This window comes from Oryzias latipes, chromosome 14 (genome assembly GCF_053564925.1).
Source record: "Oryzias latipes strain Hd-rR chromosome 14, Olatipes_Hd-rR_3.1".
In the NCBI taxonomy this organism is placed as follows: Eukaryota; Metazoa; Chordata; class Actinopteri; order Beloniformes; family Adrianichthyidae; genus Oryzias; species Oryzias latipes.
The window spans coordinates 30,907,425-30,929,048 of NC_136250.1; the positions used below are offsets into that span (position 1 = coordinate 30,907,425).

At 45.4% G+C, this 21,624-nt stretch overlaps 1 long non-coding RNA gene across 1 annotated transcript; it reads left to right on the forward strand.

The window, feature by feature from the left end:
• The first annotated feature begins 630 nt into the window (after nt 1-630).
• On the forward strand, nt 631-15,506 carry LOC144983722 (uncharacterized). The gene is made up of 3 exons (XR_013647496.1): nt 631-1,888; nt 13,257-13,457; nt 13,556-15,506. It is a non-coding gene; the product is annotated as an uncharacterized LOC144983722 (long non-coding RNA).
• Nucleotides 15,507-21,624: the final 6,118 nt, after the last annotated feature.

Here is a 21,624-nt window from a genome sequence, read left to right on the forward strand (position 1 = left end):
GGCCTCGACGGGACCGAGGCAGCCAACCGGCCGGGGAAACCGCCGATGGCCTCAGCGGAGACCCCGACCCGTCAACCCCCCCTGCCCCGTACCAATAGTGGACCCCCCCCCTCCCCCAGAATGCCCCCCCACAGGTCAGGGCCGACAAGACCCCCCACCCCACCCCCCCCAGACCCCGCAGCCGAAGCGGAGGACACCCAGAGCGACCGGGGGCCCCAAGAGGGTTGTCCCGTCCCGCCCCAGAGCCAGGGAAGGGCCGATCCCAGCCCCAGGCGTAGATGGGAAGCCCATCCAGCGCCGCTGGCCCCCCCCCCGAGCAGCGCCCTCCGCCAACCCCCCCCAGCACAGGCAAAGGGACCACCCCCCCAAGCCAGGCCAGACCACCACCCCACCACGCACCCCCACACCCAAGCCCAAAGGACCACGCAGCGCCCCAGCCCGCCCCACCCAGGCGCCGGACCCGATCCCCCGACCAACGGAGCCCCCAACAACCCCCGCCAGGCACCGGAGGCCCCGACCCCCACCCCGTCCCACGGCAGAAGGGCAAGGAGCAGCGACGACCAGGCCCCCCCCACCCCTTAAGTCACGGAGTTAGCTATGGGAGACCAGAGAGACCGAATTCTTTCGAAGTTACTTGAACTTTGGGCTGACATTTTTTCCAAGCTGATATGATCAAGCAGCAGATTCCTGTGTTGACTTATATTTATATTTTTTTTGCTTTTCCAATTTATTAAAATAGTTTTTTTAGCAATGCAAAGAGTTATGAAAATGATAGAGTCTAATCCTCCTTCTACATCAATGGCACTCATGTCACCAAGCCCACAAAGTGACGGTGAAGCTGTGATTGAAACCTTAAGCCAGACTGATAGATTGGCACATACCTGCCGCCAGAGAGCCTGGTGTGTTTCTAACTCATGTTTTATTCCTTTAAAGGTTAAGATCTCCAAACTTGGTTTGGTTCTCTGGTGAGGAGGAAATTTTTTGTTATTTTATATTTCAGCATAAATGAATGTTTGTTTAATCCTCACTGAAGCTTTTTGATCAGATTTGAGTCCAAATTTTGATTTCAAATTCCAGTTATTTTAACTTTAATGTTGTATTTCATTTAACACTTTGATCAGAAAACCTTAAGGTGATTGATAAAAAAAGGTTAGGAACATAAACAGAAACTTCAATAAAGGCAGAATGAAAACGGTTGAGGGTTTGAATTTCCAAAGTCTGGGATCTTCTCAGTGAATTGTTGGGAAAGGTCTCCTAAGGAGCGTCGTTTAGTCCTGGGGCAGCAGGAGTCTGGGGAGCTGGGAATTTTCTGGGGGGTCTGAGATGTTTTGGGGCATGACAGTGAAAGGTTAGCGGGCAGATATTCCTCTGAGACCCATAGGCTGAAGACTGGGGGCTGACTGTTCTTGATTGGTTCTCTGTGATGGGGTTCTTCTTAGCAATGAAGAAATAAATTATGCTAAAATTAAGATGAACAAGCCAGCAGACTCCAAATATCAAACGATGGGATTATTCCCAAAACAATAATCAAAGAAAGAATTCAACTGATTTTGGAAGAGCCTGTTGCCATCACTGCAACCAAAACTGCTGCCCTTATAAAGGCTTAGCCCCTCCCACAGGCCAATCAACTAAACACTGCTTTAAAAGAAATTCCTGTCTTGCAGCCTGTAGGATTCTTAAACATAACCCCAAAATTATAGATATTTAACAAAAAAAGATAGTAACAATTGAGATACAGAAATAGGTTTGAAACAAAATCAATTAGACAGAAAGGGAAACAAAGCAAAAAACAGTTCTGACATGTGACGCCACTTCCTGTTTCCTGTGGACATGTTTGCTGATGTGTACAATGCTGTGGTTTGGCTGTTTGTGGAGGGAAACTTAGATGGTGAGTAAGATTCTGTTTAAAAGTAAGTGCGCACCTTTAAAATGAAACAAAATATGAAATGTAAATGATTTGTTTGGTTGGGTGTGTGCATATGTCCGGTGAAACTAGAAACTGCTGCTGGAGTGGGTAAAAAGAGACAAACAATTAAGGCTGGTGTTCAGGCGCTGTCCTTCGTCACATCAGGACCAGGGGGGGTTTCCAGGAAGCATGTTTAAACTATCCTGACTTTAATCCTGAACCGGATATGAGTTAGAGTAATTACGCTGGACTTGGTAACCCTGGGTTAATGCACATGCACAGCAGGTACATAAAGACATTCTCAATGGATCGCCGATTTCCGGAGTCACCATGGAAACACGTGGAGAAAAAAAGAGAGCGCTATACTTCAGTGAGACGGAGTCTGAGATTTTAATGACGGCGGATGAAGATTATACGTCCATCAATAAAGTAAAACAGCTGCATCATCAGCAAAAGAGTTTCTGCTTGGAGAAAAAGAATGGAAAAAGTAAACGCACAAGTTTCTGATCTTATTTTCATTGTGACGCATATAAAAAAAAAAAAAACGCCCCTCTCACCCTCCGCGGGTGGTTTCTTCTCCAAGCTCGGGTCCTCTACCAGAGGCCTGGGAGCTTGAGGGTCCTGCGCAGTATCTTAGCTGTTCCTAACACTGCGCTTTTCTGGACTGAGAGGTCTGAGGTCTTTCCAGGTATCTGTTGTAGCCACTCCTCCAGCTTGGGGGTTACTGCCCCGAGTGCTCCAATTACCACAGGCACCACTGTCACCTTCACTTTCCATGCTTTCTCCAGTTCTTCTCTGAGTCCCTGGTATTTCTCCAGTTTCTCATGTTCCTTCTTCCTGATGTTCCCAACGCTTGGCACTACCACATCCACCACAATGGCTTTCCTTACTTACTTTCCTTACTTACTTTCCTTCCACAACGGCTTTTTCCAATGTCTGGTTGGTTCGCCATTACCATCCTATCAGTCTGGATCTGGAAGTCCCACAGGATCTTTGCCCTCTCATTCTCTAACACCTTCGGAGGCGTTTCCCATTTTGACCTTGGGGTTTCCAGTTCATATTCTGCACACATGTTCCTGTATATTATTCCAGCCACTTGATTGTGGCGCTCCATGTATGCTTCACCTGCCAGCATCTTACACCCTGCAGTTATGTGCTGGATTGTTTCAAGCGCCTCTTTGCACAGCCTACACCTTGGGTCTTTCGCTGGTGTGGTAGATCTACACCTTGGGTCTTGTCTGGTGTGGTAGATCTGAGCCTCTATGGCTCTGGTGCTCAGGGCTTGTTCCTGAGCTGCCAGGATGAGTGCTTCAGTGCTGTCCTGTAGGCCAGCCCTTTCTAGCCATTGGTAGGAATTATTGATATCAGCTACTTCAGTTATGGTCCGGTGGTACATCCCATGCAGGGGTTTTTCCTCCCATGAGGATCTGTCCTCCAGCACTGTATCCTCTGCTCTCCATTGCTTGAGACATTCACAGAGCACACTGTCAGTTGGAGCCTTGAGCTTGATGTACTCATGGATCTTGGATGTTTCATCCTGGATAGTGGCTTCTGTGCTCACTAGTCCTCGGCCTCCTTCCTTGCGGCAACCATACAGTCTCAGGGTGCTGGATTTGGGATGGAACCCTCCATGCATGGTGAGAATCTTTCGTGTTTTAACATCCGTGGTCTGTATCTCTTCCTTTGGCCATCTTATTATTCCTGCAGGGTATCTGATAACTGGCAGTGCGTAGCTGTTTATTGGTCTTATTTTTGCCATTGAGCTGGCTTCTCAGGACTTGCCTTACTCATTGGAGGTATTTAGCTGTTGCAGCTTTCCTTGTTGCCTGCTCCAGGTTGCCATTTGCCTGCAGAATTCCTAGGTACTTGTAACTGTCCTCAATGTCTGCTATTGTTCCTTCTGGGAGTGAGACCCCTCCTGTGTGGACTACCTTGCCTCTCTTTGTCACCATCCGGCTGCATTTTTGGACCCCGAATGACATCCCAATGTCAGTACTGTAGATCCTGGTGGTGTGGATCAGGGAGTCAATGTCACGCTCGCTCTTAGCATATAGCTTGATGTCATCCATGTATAGGAGGTGACTGATGTTGGCCCCATTTCTGAGTCGGTATCCATAGCCAGTCTTGTTGATTATTTGGCTGAGGGGGTTCAGACCTATGCAGAACAGCAGTGGGGACAGAGCATCACCTTGGTATATCCCACATTTGATGGACACTTGTGCAAGTTGCTTTCCCTATATGTATATATATATATGTGTGTATATATATATATATATATATATATATATATATATATATATATATATATATATATATATATATATATACAGCATATCCAACTTAATTTAATTAAATTGGTAACAAGTAATTGAGTTAAATTTATTCAACCTAATTTCTTACGTCTACCCCACTCAATATTTTTTTTACAACTCAAATTTACTTATTCATCTAACTAAATGTCATTTTACTCCAATTCAATTAAAGTTTTTCCATCTTAATTTATTAAAATTCTTGAACTCTCATATGTCTAAGTTTGAGACTGAGATATTCTCATTTTTGGAACAAAAAAAATGAAAGAAACAAAAAGGTTTTAATCCATGTAACTACACACCATACCTCTGAATCTAACATTGCACAACTGCTAAGTATGGGTGCTATATAAACTCATCATCCTCTTCCTCCCTCTCACTCATGGTGCAGAAAGACTTAAACATAACAGGATAAAATAACTCAGCAAAACAGAGTAAAACAGCTAAACAACTAAACACATTTGGTCCAAAACCAACACTTAAACCCAAATCCGTCCAGACAGGCAAAGGGAATGGTATCCCACAATCCCTTGCGGTGCCGATCTAACAGCAGCACCAAAGTTATACCTACTTAATTGAATTAAGTTGAATAAAAGTAAAATAAATGTATAAAAACTACGTGTTATTTTTAAGCTGACTTAACTAAAAAAGAAGATTTATCTTAACAGAAACAAATATCTAAGTTAGATCAAAGTAAAAAGTGTCTCTTTCCAACATCCATATGTGGTCTTATCACCCTCTCACGGTGGAAAAAGTATTATCTGAGCTTCTTCATCCACTAAATCATCTTCAAATGGACACGCCATGCTGCTTCACCTCTCTGAAAACAAACTAACCTTCAACTAAACCTGCTCCAGACCAGGTTATGTTCAGAGCATGAGTTGCTATGGCAACTTGACATACCCTGAAACATACCTCTGATTTTGGAACCTAAAGCGGTGGTTGTAGCATTTTGGGATGGAGGGATTTATTCCTATATGGTTTGGAATTATTCTTCGTTTTTTTTTGTTTTTATTTTCTTTGTAAATGGGTGGCAGAAATTGCCAGAATGACAAGCAAAGGACTAATCAGAGGAAAATGCAGAATCCAGCCTAATGGGAGGGGCTTAGAGTATATAAGAGGGAGAGGTTAGTTGCCGCGGGCGGGCAATGAAGGAAGACATAAATGTGGTCCTCTCCTGTGTAAATGCTGTTGAACCTATGTAAAATAATTTCACTGAGGATTATTGCACTTGGGGATTTGTGGAGAAAAAAATAAACCAGTTGCAATTGGAACACGACTGCCTGGATCTATGAAACACCCATCCTCTTCACAGTGACTTTTTGCTTCTGGAGCTATGTACTCCGGTAAAGTTTGACACGGTAGTCCAGGTACCACCAGTACCATAGTGCAGTTACCAACCTGCCAACAAACCAAATATTATATGTGCTGTAGATCATGTGTGTATATAGAATTACAATAACGCTGACTTGACTTGAGCTATCAGACCCTCCGTCAATCACTCTGTTGTTTGGGACTTCTTCAGGTTTTGGTTTCTGGTGACGCGTTTTAGTTTGTATATTTCCTGAACAGATCTGGTTCCCCACAGTGTCCGGTTTGTGCATTTGTGATTTGATCTATTGTAGTTTATAAATATTCCTAAAAGTATGAAAAAACACCGGCACTGGTTCACCATATCTTAACGTAGCAAGTAAAACAATAAAGTATACGTTTATGTATTTCTAAAAGGCTGTAAACATCTGCAGCAGAATTCCAGACGCCTCGTGACGATCTGACACACACACTTCAACAGCATCAGTTAAAGGTTTGTTAAGCAGCCGCTTTGATCACGTGTGAAGATTCACAACAAACCTTGGTGCACTCTGCTGGGAAAACTCTGCTGTAATCCCTTCCACATGTTAAACATCCAATAAGATGCTGACCTTTTAAGAGAACCTGATTGCTTGACATTTGCAGTGTGAAGTGTAGCTGTGTTACCGCACTGTTACATGTGAGGAAAATCAATGCCACGGATACTCGTGCGGAGGGAAACGAGAGCGCGGCTCTGCAGATCCAGAGCATCGCTGACTTATTCAGGCAGGGAGTCAGAGAGGAGATGTGCAAACTGTACGTCTCCAAAAGTTTAGATCACACATTCAGGGAATTATTCGCTATGAGAAGACTTTGAAGTTCTTTCAGAAAACTTCAGCCTCCCAGTCAAGTTCCTGTCATGTTCCAGTTATGTAAAAAAGGAGCCAAAAATATTAGATGTATACTTTTGAAATCAAACAGTAGAACTGAGGAGTTTCAGTAGAAACCAGGCTGGGTTCAGAAGCCTCTGCAGGTCAGGAACGTTCACGTGTTAACCCCACGCCAAGAGGGAGAACATCATTCGCCGGCGCCGCCCAACATGTCAGCCTTGAAGATAATTTCCAGACAGTCTGCAGTCCATCAGTCTGCAGTGAAGACGCCGCTCGTCTCCTCAGGAGGAGTTCCTCGCCATGTCAGAGGAACTGCAGATGAGCCACGAGCCAAGCCTCAGCCTCGGTTAGCCTCACTGAGCGCGCTGAACGTTAACGTTTGTGACAGTTATAAAATATTACACCAAATGATGCTAACCAAGAGCAGCTCTCCTCATCCAACCAACCATAGCATTTCTGTTTTTAAACATCTCTGTCTAACTGTGACACACTGCGGCAGACAGGTGATGGTTTGTTTGTTCTATGGCTTCCTGCAGATCAAAAACTGACCATAAACTTTATAAAGACTGGACTTGTGTGGTGAAAAAGGCTCCAGCTGGTCCAAATGGTCTGAATTAAGAGCAGGAAGTAAAGTGGCAGTGTTAGAATCTGTCGCTGATCCAGAGAAACCCACTGCCTGTTTGGTTTGGAACACAGACACCATCTCTGGACTTTTCTCCAGGACACAATGAGAGTAGAAGTTGGCCTGGGTGACCCTGAGCTGCAGAAATGTGGCTGCAAATGCAGACTTCCATGATTTTAATGTCCTCTTTCTATACTCTGCTCTCCTTTGCATTCACGGTATGCAGGTAAACTTAATTTTTTTAAAATGCAATGTAGAATTTTTTATTTTTTAACATTATATCTAAAGTGATGCATTTAGTAAAATATGTATCTGAGAAAAGTGAATATGAATGCACCACACACCGAAAAACTTACACAAGAATGAATAAGCGGTCTCTTTGTCTTAGACACACACAACCATGCACATACACACGCCGTGTCATTGACCAGCAAAGTGCTCCGTGGGATTGAAAGGCTGCAGGTGGATGACACGTACCTGAAGGTGAATACATGGATGGTCTGCCTGCGTATCGATTGGTTAAAAAGGTTTGTGATGAAGTTAAAACTCCCTCTGCTCACGACTTCGGCCGCTCTTCATCACCTGCGAGGTCTGTCTGAAAAAGCCTGGATTCTTCTGGTGTTCTTCCTCAGTCTCTCTGTGAGCTTTCCAAACCCACGGGTGGAGCAGCTCCCGCCAGCCGACATGCAGCCTCCCCCCGGGGCGGAGAAGAAAAGGAGCATCTCGCTTTGCAGCAGATGTTGTACTTGACCTTTGGGCCTGGATCAAAGCGGCCTGCTCTGTCTGCTGTTAATATCAAGTGATGAACATTCAGCTGCCCTTTGTTTCTGCTGCCAGACACTCGTCTGACGGCTCCGCCGGCGCCTGCACAGACGCCTGTGAGGCAGCCGGGTGTTAGCCCACACGACACACTGTCTTCATCATGTAGACAAACAAATTATTCATTAGTAAAGAAAAGCTTCTTCAGAATGAGACTTCAGAGGGCAGCGATCCTGTTTGGTCAGTTCCCTTTGGTCGAGTTGTTCATTAAAGTTCGACATCTTGTTAGTCTCTATCTTTCTAAAGACCACAACATGTTGCTGGTTCCAACCAAAGTCCATTTAGTCGACATTTCTTTGAGGTAGGACACCGCCATGTTGGAGCCAGACAACGTCAGTAAGCACTGATTGGTGCGACTCGGTTTAAGTCATTGTTTCCATGACAAGCCTTCTCACCAATCAGGAGTGAGCTTGTTGGAAGGCCACTCCCCTACCACTTTTTTTTTTTTTTTTTTTTTTTTTTTTACTTGTCCTGTCCAACAGCTAGGCAGACAGATGAGAGCTGAGGGCCTCTTGTGTTGGACATATTTTACTTTAACAAGAGGGGTTATTAATCTTCAGACAAACCAAAGGTATGTCTGAATAAACCCCTTTTGGATTTGAGGCCAAACTTTATTAATTTCAATCATGTTTGAAAATCTTTGGTGTTGGACCGGACGGAAAAGGAAAGAGGGGAAGAAGAGGGAGGGACGCTAGAGAAAGGGGGGGTAGGAGGGTGATAATAGGAGGGGAAGGGGGGTAAGACCATGAAGCAGCATAGAGCAGACAGGTTTACTGGTTGTTAATCATTACGGTAAGGTTCAAATGTAGTACAAAAAGGGCGGGGCCTATCCACACACACACTCAAATGTTATAAACACACCTGCTAGCTGCAAAAATGTCCACCTGTCGACATGTACACAAAACAGATAGTGTTCACACGCATACTTATGCCTTTAAACCAACTAGTGTGAAATATTTCAGTCATTCAATCATGCAAACTGTTAGTGCAAAGGTGAGCTAACACCTGTGCTCAGGTGAGTGTTTATGTTCTTCTAAAATGGATGGTGGAACGTGAAAAGAAGGAGGGAGAGTGCCCAGCCATCCCCACCCCAAGACCCCCACCGCAGCAGCATCGGCAGCCGGAATCCCCCCAACGCCACACGGGAACCGGCAGGGAACAACCGCCGCCCGGGCGACCAAGCCCGCCACCCAGGCCAGGGCCAGCAGGACCGCCGCAAGGCCCCCAGAGCCAGAGAGCAGGGAGGCACGGAGGGAAAGAGAGCGCCGCCCCAGCCCAACCAGGAGAGCAGCCCCCCCGCCGCGCCGGGAGAACCCAACGCAGGGCCCCACCGGAGAAGGACGCCCACAGCCCCAGACGAGCACCCCACCACCACCCAGGAGTTCCGGGCATCCCCCCGCCCCCACCCCAGGTACGAGCCAGGACCCCCCAAGGGAGACCCGCTCCGCACTCCAGGCAGCCATCCGCCCGGCCCACGGTTGGTCCAGGGAGGAGCAAGGCAGGGGCCCGCCGCCCCCGCCCAGGAGGGGGGAACCCCGGGGAAAAAAGAGGGCCCACAAGGGATGTTATAAATATGGCCCGACCAGGCTCGGCCATGTTGGAAGTTTGGCGGGGCCCAGCGCTCAGGGACACGAACACCCCCGGCTCAGGTGTAATATGACCCCCCCCACCGTGCGGAGAGAGCACCGCCGGGCCCAGGGAGCCAGCACCCAAGGGACATGGCCGCCATCGCCAAGGGGCCCGCACCCCCCACCAGGGAAGGGGTAGGGGACAGATGGACCCAGGTCCCACCTTCCTTGCAAAATGTGTGTGCGTGTATGTGTGTTTGAAAGGGTGTGTGTGTGCATGTGTGTGTGTTTATGTTGGAATGTATATATTGAAGGGGGAGGGGTGTGTGTACTAAGGGGGGTGCAGTTAAAATTGGCGAGTAGGGCACTAAGGGGACATCTCCTGATTACTCACAGTGATGTCCCCTCACCGTCCCCACCAAGGGGCCCTAAATGTCTAAGGTGCGGTTAAAATTGGCGGGTAGGGTGCCAGGAGGACATCTGCTGCTTGCTGGCAGTGATGTCCAAGCACCCCCCCTACCAAGGGCCCTACATGTCTAAGGTGCAAATAAAACCGAAAGAGGGGGGGCCCACTCCATACGGCAATTATTCCCCCCAGCCCCCCCCCAGCAAAGGGGCCAGGGCCACCCAGCCCAGGGGCCCCACCCCCGGAGGCGCCGACACCCCAGGCCCAGCATCACCCACCCCACACAGAGAGAGAGGAGCCAGAAAGCGTCGCCCCCCCCCCCGGAGCAAGCCCAGGCCCCCACCCCCAAAAGCCGGCCCTAGAAGAGCCCTGGTCAGGCCTCGACGGGACCGAGGCAGCCAACCGGCCAGGGAAACCGCCGGTGGCACTCCCCTACCACTTGAATTTGAGCTACACGAAAGCTGTCAATCAAAGACGTGGGGGCTAGCAGGCTCCACCTACTTTTATTAAGACATCTGATTAGTCCGTTTATAACTTGAACTATAGACAAAATGAGGATTATCAAGAAAATCTTAAAAAGGTATCAGAGGAAGACCGGTTCTTTTGACCGATAGAATGACTGAGTGACAGCTGTTTATTTCTCTATAGAAGTCTGGGGGATTTTGCCACTTCCTGTTTGTAACACCAGGGGGAGGAGTCACGCAGCCCAGCTCTCATATACAGTCAATAATTTTACTGGATTTAAAACAAACACAATTCCAAGCAGTTGACGTTCCCTTAATGACCACTGGAGGCACATTTGCAATTTTACACAGAAAAAGGGTGAAATGTCAAATCAGAGCAATGACACACCCCATCTGCCTTCAATACAATCATCCCAGACATACTGATCAGGAAACGGGACACTATAGGCCTGCCCCCCCTCACATGTGCCTGGATAAAGGACTTCCTCACTGACCGGCCCCAGGCTGTGAGGCTGGGCCCCCACCTCCCCCACACGCACGCTGAGCACTGGCTCCCCACAGGGCTGTGTGCTGAGCCCCCTCCTGTACTGCCTCTACACCCACGACTGCAGTCTGCAGCACGACAGCAACCTCATCGTGAAGTTTGCTGATGACACCACAGTCGTCGGACTCATCTCAAAGGGAGACGAGGCACAGCACCGACCCAGCTCCCCTATACATCAATGGAGAGCGTGTGGAGAGGGTCCACACCTTCCGGTTTCTGGGAGATGTATTCTCCAACAACATCTCCTGGACAGAAAACATCACAGAGGTCATCAAGAAGGCCCAGCAGAGACTCCACTTTGTGTGGGTCCTCAGAAAGCACAACCTGGACCCCAGCCTGCTGACAACCTTCTACCGTACGTCCATAGAAAGCCTTCTGACCTACTGCATTACAGTGTGGTACGGCAGCTGCACCATGGCGGACAGGGAGAGGCTGCAGAGGGTAGTCAAAGCAGCTCAGAGGATCATCGGCTCCCCCCTCCCCTCCCTGTCGGACATCTACTCCTGCCTCTGTCTTAGCAGAGCTGGAAAGATCTTAAAATACAGTCCCCCCCCCCCCGCTCTAGACTGTTTGACCTGCTGCCCTCGGGAAGGCGCTACAGGTGCATCATTTTTCCCCAAAGCCAAAACCATCCTGAACTGACACATGCACTGACACTGACAGCTCCACACTGCACAGATGCACACACACACACACACACGCACACATACACACACACACACCCACACAAACACACACCCATGTCTCTCTTTCTCTCTTTCTCCTCTCTCTCACTATGCGCATCTCATTATGTGTAATATAATCTCATCATGTGCAATATATTAAGTGCAATATCACTCTGCTATCATGGGCATAGCAGTTTTTATTTTTACCTACCTCTCTGCGGAAAGTGAGAGCTACCCAGTAAAAAAAATGTATTGTACATTTTTGTACTTTTGCAAATTGTACTTTTCTTTTTTGTGAAATTATTTAATTAGTTTATTATTTTTGTGAAATTATTTTTATCATGCATGTTTGCAATGAATAGTGAGCGGCTCTCATTTCACTGTATGCGCGTGTGATGCGAATTGTACATGTGTATAGTGACAATACAGGCATTCTATTCTATTCTATTCAATCACCCATTGTAGATGTTAGAACATTGTTCTAAAAATGAGGTGAGTTAACTCCAGTCCAGATAGTCACCCCCTGTCAGGTTTTCTCCCAGAATCCTTTGGGTAATTTCAGAGATTATTGGCTCAGTTTGTGCGTCAGACGCCCAAACTCCCAGTCAGCAGGTTACATTTTTAAGGGAGCCTTTTTTGTTGTTGTTTTCTGACTCGTTTTTCCTTTAGACTTGTTTTGAGCTTCAACAGAAAAAAGCTTTCAGTTCACAAATATTGCATTACAGGGGAGTAAACCTGCATGAGGAGTTTGAATGTCCACACACGGAGCTCCCACCTTTACCTGTTGAGAAAGAGGAGCCTCTTTCTTCTCCTCACAGCAGAAAGGAGGAGTGCGAACGCTAAAGCTATCAGGAGGCACAGACAGGGATTAAAGCAAAAACGGCTTCTCCTGCACAGGATTTAGGATGAAACAAGACAAATAATCTTTGAATAAGCACAACCCGCCGCATGTGGACATGTGTGCACACATGCATGCTGCCTCCAAGCTGCTACCCTTCAGTGAGAAGAGGCTTAACAACAACCACAGCTTACCGCTCTGCAGCCGATCAATACCGCCATCCGATTAAAAAACAACAAAAAAGAGCAGAATCCAACCAGCTCCAAGTCTTCCACCTCTCCTCCTCCTGCATAACATCTATTTATCAGAGAATCAGGAACCAGATTTTATTTTCAGAATTTCTCAACGACCTTTTCTCAGACCTTCCATTCATCGGGGCTCCAATTCAGACAAACCCGCATCAGGTTCTGGAAATTCATGATTTCTATTCTGCATCCAATCATCTAAGGTTGAACCAACTGAACTCCTCTTTTATGCTGTTTTTTTTATCATCAGCAGCTTTCCAAGAAACTCCACTTCTTTAGATTCTGTTTATTGTTGGATTTGGTAAAATTAGAATTACTTCCATCAAAAACAGAACCTCTCAGGCTGCTTTTAAGTGAAATATTGGAGGAATCCCAAATGAAGCAAGCTTTAGAGGTTATCTCTAGACCCCAGGAAGACCTCAGGGCTTCCAGCCTGTGTTTGATCTACTGCCACCTACAGGTCAAACCGAGACACAAACCTGATGGTTTAGGTTTTTCAGGAAACTGAGAGCATTCAGTCCAGTTTGATCATATGATCCAACCTCCTCTGGAGTCATCCTGATATGTCCATATCCTGACACCCCCAGCTGATAAGGACACCACACTTTGTCTTCTTGGGATGATTCATCTCTGCTGGGATGACTGGTGTCTGTTTTTTAATCAACTTTTCTTGTTCTTGCTGTTTTGCAGGTCTATAACTGGACGAATGGCGTGTGACGTCATCCATAGAAATGGACTCGCTTCCAGACCAGACATCCTCAGTAAGCCGTGGTTGGTTCGTATTACTCTCTCCAGCACGTCATAAGGCCACACCCCTTCCACTGAAAGCGAGCTTGAAGGAATCTATCAAACATTTCGAAGGTTGGACGCAAAACCACGACTGTTTGATTGGTCAGTTTATGACTTGAATAATTTAAACTACAAAAAAAAATATCAGATCCTTAACGGCCAACAGAATGACCGACTAACAGCTGGTCATTTCTCTATAGAAGTCTTTGGGATTTTGGCTTCTTGGAGCCACTTCCTGTTGGAAGTCACTCAGTCCAGTTCTTGTATACAGTCAATGGGTCCAGCTTTTTCTTTTGTGCTGTCTCCTACGGAGTGGATTACAAGCTTTGAACTCCACCAATCACCAGGCTGGGAAGGAGGTCTAAAGGCTCCCAGAATGCAATGCTCCAGCAGCCCTGGGATGAACCTGGTCCACAGCCTGCCCCTGCTGTCTGCCTGCCTGTCTTTTCTCTGTTTGAGTGGATTTTCTCACCCTGCAGTTCTTATGTCTTCCTGTAATGTGGTTCAGCTCTTTGTTGGATCCTGTGATGTTAAGGAGAACGTGCCTTTAAATCTGGAGACATTTGGGTCAAATGAGGCTGGATCTTTGTTTTGAAGCTTCGGGTTTTTCCAGAACCCAGAAAAAACCCCACAGGAGTCCAAACTCAGTGGTGCTGACAGCTGCAGCTACAAAAAGCTGGTGGGTGGAAAGACTGGACACATATTTACATATTTTACTCACGCATATTAGAAAAGCATGTTCCTAACAAACAGTTCAAAGACAAAATATAATTAATGTTGTTCATTTGGAGCTGATTGCTTTCCTCAGATTCTCCTCATTCGCCTCTGGAATCTGGAACGAACCTCCGTCTAGTGTTGGAAGCAGGGCGATGCTTCCTAATCCCAGTCATTCCACGTATTTGAATTCCTCCTCTGTGTCCACAGGTCTTCATCTCCTCGGCTTATGATCATCTCATGATTAGACTTAATGTCACTCCTTCTGCATTTAACATTCGTTTAAATTTCCACTCGCACCGCTCCTCCTTATCATCTCTGCCTCTGTATTAAAAATCCACTTAACGAGTTCTGAGTCCTTTAGTCCCTTTTCATTAGCAGATAGCACTTTTGCTGTCCGGCTTTCATCACCTCTCAGCCTCATCAGCATGCGGGTCCCGTCCCGGCCTTCACGCACACTTCATTAGGCGACATGATGTGTGTAGTTCCCCCCATTAAAGGAGCATGTAGATAATGTTGGAATGTGACATGCATGCATTTACGGCTCAAACCACATTTGCTGCCTCAGAGCCGTCACTCAGTTTCCAGGAGATTCTGTCTTTCCATTTCGACCCAAAGTCCTGAACTTAACCTCCTTTCCCAGAGGATTCACCGCTCTCCTTAACCGCACATTTGTTTTTCAACTTTTTCAGACTTTGACTTTCAAAGGCGACTTTATGTTTATTCACCATCATTCGACTCTTTAGAGGCAACAGAAAAGCCTCCATCTTTATGAGACCAGACTGTAAAGTCAGAGCAGCAGCTGCCTTCCGGACAAAAGAGTCAAGGTCCAGTTCAATCATGATTCCACGAATCCAAACGTAGAGAAACTGATGAGGAGGTTCCAAATGCAAACTCTAACTGCTGCTTTTGTGTTTTTGCAAACGGGATGCAGAAATATTTAAAAAACTGGACCGAAAGATACGATAAAAACCCCAGATAAACTTTAGCCAAGTTTAGGAAATGTATAGAAACTCACGACACTGAGATCTTCAAAGGTTTTCTTCTCATCTGTTTTACCTCGTCTTGTTGAAAATGTCTGGGATAAACGAGGGGAGAATTCATGAGGACCGTCTGATTCCAGATCCTCTCCCCCACGGAGGACGTGTGGTCTGCCCAGCAGAGCCGATCGACGACAAAAAGACATTTGAAGTTGTTCAAATATATGCCTGTTGGAGCCAAGATTCTTTAAGACCGTGTTTGTGTGAAATGTGCTCACGCTTACGTTTAAATGAACGATCTTCTCCCCACCAGAAATGATGCAGAAGGATGAGATTCTTCTGTACTTTGTCACCTGATTAACTCAGACGGCCTATTTCTCTAACTCAAGATCGTTTCTAAAGTTTGAAGAAGAATTCAGACAAAATCCAGGAAATATGTCAGAAAATAAATGCAAACAGGAAGTCCATCTTTTCTGACCACGCCCCTGCTTCTCAGCCCGGTCTCTGCTTCTGGCCTCTTTGAGTTTGGAGGTTCAGAGTCTCGTGTAAAAGAAGCTGGAACAGTGAGCTAACTGTTGAGAGCAGCTTCAGTAAATCTGCTGGGTTTGATCAGATCTGTGGGCTTTGGTCTTCAATCTGATCAAAGGATTCAATCTGGATTCTTTCATCCGCGCAGCTCCGAGTCAAAGTGATGCTTTGAGTTGTAACATCTGACCTGAAGGCCTGACTCTAATCTGACAAATTTCAAGAGCAGAGACACTTTGCTGGACTTTCAGGCGTTCTGCAGTCAGACTTTTCAAAGTTAGCATCCCATGTTGACCTCTGCAGGTGTGTTCTCCTTCCTCCATTCACTGTTTTGACTTCACTCAGCTAAAGACCCGCCTTCACAGTTTTAAAACATTTGAAAGGTTCAAAATGAACTTTTTGCAGATGTACAGGAGCATCTTAACAAAATAAAATATCATCAAAAGGTTGAATAATTTAGATAATCCAGTTTAAAAATGAACAATTGATTATTACAAAAAGATCTTTAAAATCGGATTTATTTTGCAAACAGTTTAAAGTTCCACTCCGATCATCTTCTTAACTGTTTTCAAATCATTCCCAGTGGAATTTCAACTATGATGATGCAGTTTTTAGCCAAAATCTTAAAACCTGTGTCGTTTTCCAGGACATAGTTTCTGCTGAGCGGCAGGAGTTCCTTAGAAACTCTCCTCTGAGTTGTGGGTGGGACTGTTGGTGTGAAGCAGTCCCGCCCCCACATCCCGTCCGTGTTGCTGAGAGCCTGGAGCAGGGAGTTTGTGGCCAAACCAGCGGATTTTCTACGCCACAAATAGCATCATTTTCCAACAGCTTCTGATTAAAAACAATTTGGAGAAAGAAATATTCAGAAATGCAATTTTAAATGTCAATCGTGATCAGAAAAACGGCACAAGAACATGTTAAAAACTCCATTTTTATTGAAGTGGGTCGTTAAAAAAACAATAACTAGAAATAGAGATTTTTTTTCAAAATACAAAAGTTTGACACCAGATTCACATGTTGTATTAAAATCATGGATTTAGCTCCTCTGCAAAGGTTTTCTGGAACCATGATGGATCAGCCGGTGACCACATCCAAACCACAGCCCGGTCTGGCCGGGGTTAGAAAGTTCTGGATGCAGATGGGACAGAAGAAGTTTGTGATTTTCAGAAATCACAGATAAATAGTAAAAATAGAAAAATGCAGGAGCCTGGCGGACATGTGACATGTAGAGCATGAGGCCCGCAGGCAGGCAGATACCTGTAGCTGTGCGATAGAGGACCTCAGTCAGAACTAATCCTGGAACTTCATCTGCTGCATTCAGAGGTTTCCTCCATGACTGAAGGAGGAACAAAAGGCCAAAGTCACTGCTGGCAGAAAGAGCGACAGACAGGAAGACGGACAGCAGGATGATTTAATGACCATGTCCTTTCTGATCCCCTGCAGCTGCTCTGGAACGCGGTGATCTATGTTACCTGTCACAGGTCTGAGTCACATTCAGGTGTCGCCTACAAACCAATGAGCAGATGGGAGATTTTATTCTTAAATCACGAGTCTTTTAGGTGATTTCATCTCTGATAGGAGTCTCTGTGGATTTAGAAAAGAATGATCCCGGAGTTTGGATTTTCATACCCAATTAACCTCCGAACCTTGGAATCGAAAACCTTCTCAGCTCGATTCTCCAACAGGGAGCCCTAGCGGACCCCGCCATGTTAAACACAACCCGGCTCTCGCAAGGAACAAAGAGAAGGTTAGCTTTCATTGCACATTTTATTCCTCCCTGCAGCTGTCATGACTGTGAGAGCTGCAGGTATAAAATTAATCGAGCCAGGTGCTGCTCACCCTGCAGGAGCTGAAACAACAGCTCTGACATTTCAGAAAGGAGCCTCGGTCAGAAGCTCTGGGATGGATGGAGAAGAATTCCTCACAGACATAAACACTTTGGGGGCTTATTTCAGAAAGCAGTCACACACAGGTTTGTCTGATTTTAACACACAAGGAGACTAGATTGTTTTACATGGAAAAATCTAGTACACTAAAAAAAGCCAATTGGCTTTTTGTTCACTAACCTAAATGTAACCTATCGCACAGACTTTGATAATTAGTGTTTTAACATTTGGAAATTATGTTTATGTACAAACACATCCATTTACTAAGAGACATTTTGTCAACTAAACCTACTTGTGACGTGTTTAGATTGCAATCATGACTGGTGGCAGAAGCCCTGCCACTTTGCATTGTGGGTAGTAATATGTTTTGTTCTGTTTGAGATTTTCTTCTGTGTTTTGGTTGTTAAAGGTTGTGTTGGTTTTGATTGTTGCTCTGTGTGTTATTGTGATTGTGATGTTTGGTTATGTCGACATGCTTTGCATCACAAAATGTGTGTGACATCACACTACCACAATCCTGTTGTGTTGACTGGTTCTTTATCACGCAAAACCAACCTTTTGAGCTTTAAGTGTTTTATAATGTTCATTCCTTACAAGAAAAATCCCCAAAGTGGTATTTTGATCCATCCATCCAAATATTGTCCAAAAACCTGCTCTCTGAGCAGCAGCCCCTCCCAATCCACGAAAACAAGTGGGTCCTCACATTGTGACATCACAAAGTGAGGAACAGCCCCTTGCAGGAAGACTCTGTGCTGCCAGCCCCGCCCCCAGGCGAACACACACCCACTTTCTCTGTGGAGCTAGCGGTGATCAGTAGAACGCTTTGCATTTATATGAACAATTGCACGTCCATCGTTGTAAAAGTTTGGATGTTGTTTTCTTAATGGGAGGAACGCAGACATGCTGCTGAGGCCGGCTCTGGGAGGACGTCATGAAATGGGCGGCACCCACACAAAGCGAAAGGCGGAGCCTCAGAGATCGAGACGTCCTGCTTTTGGGTTGGAAAATGACCTGGGAAAATAACTCATATTTCATTCGAAAATGGTTCTTTAGTGTGCCGAAGGTAATATAGATGGATGCAGATGGTTTCCTTGAAGAGAGAAACAAACCAAAAAAGGATGAAGACACGCCTCTCCTCATCTCTGAGAATAATAAAAATATTTATTCCCTACAAGCCACTAACTCAACTGATGAACAGTTTAAATCCACCTCTTTGTTTTATTTGGTCTTTTTTCTTTCTGATCTGGATGTCAAATTTTGGCGAAAGTCATTTCCGTTCTGTTGAATGCAGAGACGTGATGCTCAGTGAATAAATGGAATCAATGACACCTTCATGAATGCTGTGCAGCAGCAAAAAAGGATGCATGCTGCAGTGAAGCTGAAAATCAGTTCATATTTATTGACGGTGGCTTTGATTGCTGCCACAGGATTTATGAACAGCGTGACCCTCACCCAGCCCGAAGGAACCGATTTAAAGACTCTGCAATGCAAAGATTAGCGCGCTGTCTGTTACAACCTCGTTACCGGAATAAACGGCAAACCGTGGTCTGAAATCTGCCCCCAGTTTTACGCTGATGGTGCTCCGTTGTGTCGCTTTAAGTGAAAACTAAATGTAAGACGTGATGCTCTGAAAATCACTGCAGCTGTCAGCTAACAAGCTCGCTGTCAGTCCAGCTACAAATCCTGGCTGCAGAGTGAAAGCTGCTGAATTTCAACTCTGGCTTTGGAAAGGCTCCACCTGTGTGTGTGTGTGTGCGTGGGTGTTTGTGTGTGTGTGTGTGTGGGTGTGTGTGTGTGCGTGCGTGTGTGTGTGTGTGTGTGTGTGTGTGTGTGTGCCTGCGCCTGGGTGCGTGCGTGTGTGTGTTAGGGTTAGAGTGTATATTGTTGCTCGTTTCAATTCTATTTAGTTCCTGAAGTAACTCACTTATAGCAGTAATCTAATTTTAGTTCTCTATTATCACAATCTATTTAAGTTTAGATTAACTGTTTCTTAAAGGGTCTATATCATGTAAAATGAATTGTTTAACTGTATCATACTATTAATTCCTTCCTAGAAACATCCCCAAAGCCTTATTTTGATCCAGTCACGCATTTTTTTATATTCCTCTAAAAACCTCCGCTCTGAGCACCAGCCCCTCCCAATCCACAAAAATGAGTGGGTCCTCACATTGTGACATCACAAAGTTAGGTACAGCCCCTTCCAGGAAGAGTTTGTGCTGCCAGCCGCGCCCCCAGGCTAACATACTCTCTCTCAGTGGAGCTAGCAGCTAAACGCTTTCATGTTCTATGAGCAATCTGCACATCAATCTTTACAAAAGTAAGATGTTTGCTTTCATAGGAGAGACGCAGACACGCTGCTGAGGCCGGCTCTAGGAGGACATCATGAGATGGGCGGCACCCACACTGAGAGAAAGGCAGAGCCTCAGAGATCCAGTAGTCTTACTTCCGGGTAGAGAAAAAGCACTTTACCACCTGAGCCAAAAAAAAGGTTTAATCAAACCTTTGTGTTCCCTACGTCTCACCCTGCTGTAGAACAATGACATCACTGTCTTTATGATGTCATCACCACCCACCTGATGCTAACGATGACATCACCAAAGATGTTAACTCATTTCATCAGCTTAGGCCCATGACACAATGATATTGATGATGTCATATGATGTCATTTGATGTAGTTTGATGTCGTTTGATGTTGTTTGATGTCATCAAATAATCTTTATGAATACACCCCGTTCTCACTAACTTCAGATCTTTTGAGCAAAGCTGGGGAGCTAAGCCAACGGGATTGAGACACACGATCGAGACCTAACTGAATTCTGACTGACGGATTGAGATTTTAAAGCAACAATTCACTTTAAAATGTCAGACAGCGTGAGTTTTACTGAGATGAAAGTTCAAAACAATTCTTTCAACAAAATCAACAAGGTTTTGGCGGGAATTCTTGAGCAAAATTCTGCTTCCACCAAACACTTGGAAGAACTCTGCAAGGATTTACCAACCATGAAAACCTTGAAAAACCAACGCAAACAACTGAAAAACGTACAAAAAGCTGCTTCTGAGGAAAAGGTTAGACTGATGAAGAAGGTAGAACAGATTAGAAAAGCCATGAAGAAGCAAATGCTGGTGGAAGAGGAGTGTGAGGGAGAAAAACAAAAAATCCGAGAGGCCTTTGAAAGCTTCAGGACTTTGAAAGAAGAAATGACAGCTCTGCAGTCCAAACTAAGGCCACTCAAAGAGGTAGAAGCAGAACTTTCTGACATGAAGTTTGAAAGAAGGAGCTTGGAATCAGAGAATGCAGCTCTGAAAGCAGAACTCCCCAAACTCCAGAAGAAAATGGACCGCAACGAACAGATGGCAAAGATATACAAACATGGATTTGATCAGTTCCACACTCTGGACAAGGAAACTGCTGCACTTAGGCAATGCCGTGAAGAGCTACTGAAACAAGTAAATGAACATGAGAACATGAGGAAAATTTATCCCAAAATGATGGCACAAAGATGCCTGCTAGAACAGCAGAAGAAGAGACTGGAGGAGGAGATTTCACAACTTAGACTGCAGGAAGACGAAGCAGGACAGCTGCTTTCTTACTTTAAGGGTCTAAAGGATGAAATGGATTCTCTCAGAGAAGAAACCACAAATCTCACAGTGAAGAGAAACAAACTGATGGATCTTCTTAAACAGCGAGAAACGTTGGAATCCGAACACTATGAAATTAAAGCAGAAACCGTCACCTTGAACCAAATCAAGACAGATCTGATCCTGGAAGTGGAAAAACTGCAACGCGAGGATTCAGGCCATGTGGAGAAAAAGCTTCAAGCTGTGAAGAAGGAAGATGAGACTTTGAGGAAAGAGATCAGAAACTTGGAGAAACAAGTTAAAGCTCTCCAGGAGAAACAAAAGGGGCAGCAGCAGAGGGACAAAGAGCTGGGAATCCAATTGAACCAGGAACAATTAGATTCACTGGAACAGGAGACGGAAGACCTGGAAAAAGAAAAGAAAAACTTGACAGACATGATCCAAAGTCTAAAAGAAGAAGATTCCCAATATGAGGAAGTCAAAGCAAAAACAGCCAGTCGAATGAAGAGAAACTTGGAGCTCAGCGATCAAGTCTTAAAGCTGCAAGACCAAGTCCTGCAGTTTGGCGATGTGGAAGAAAGAATC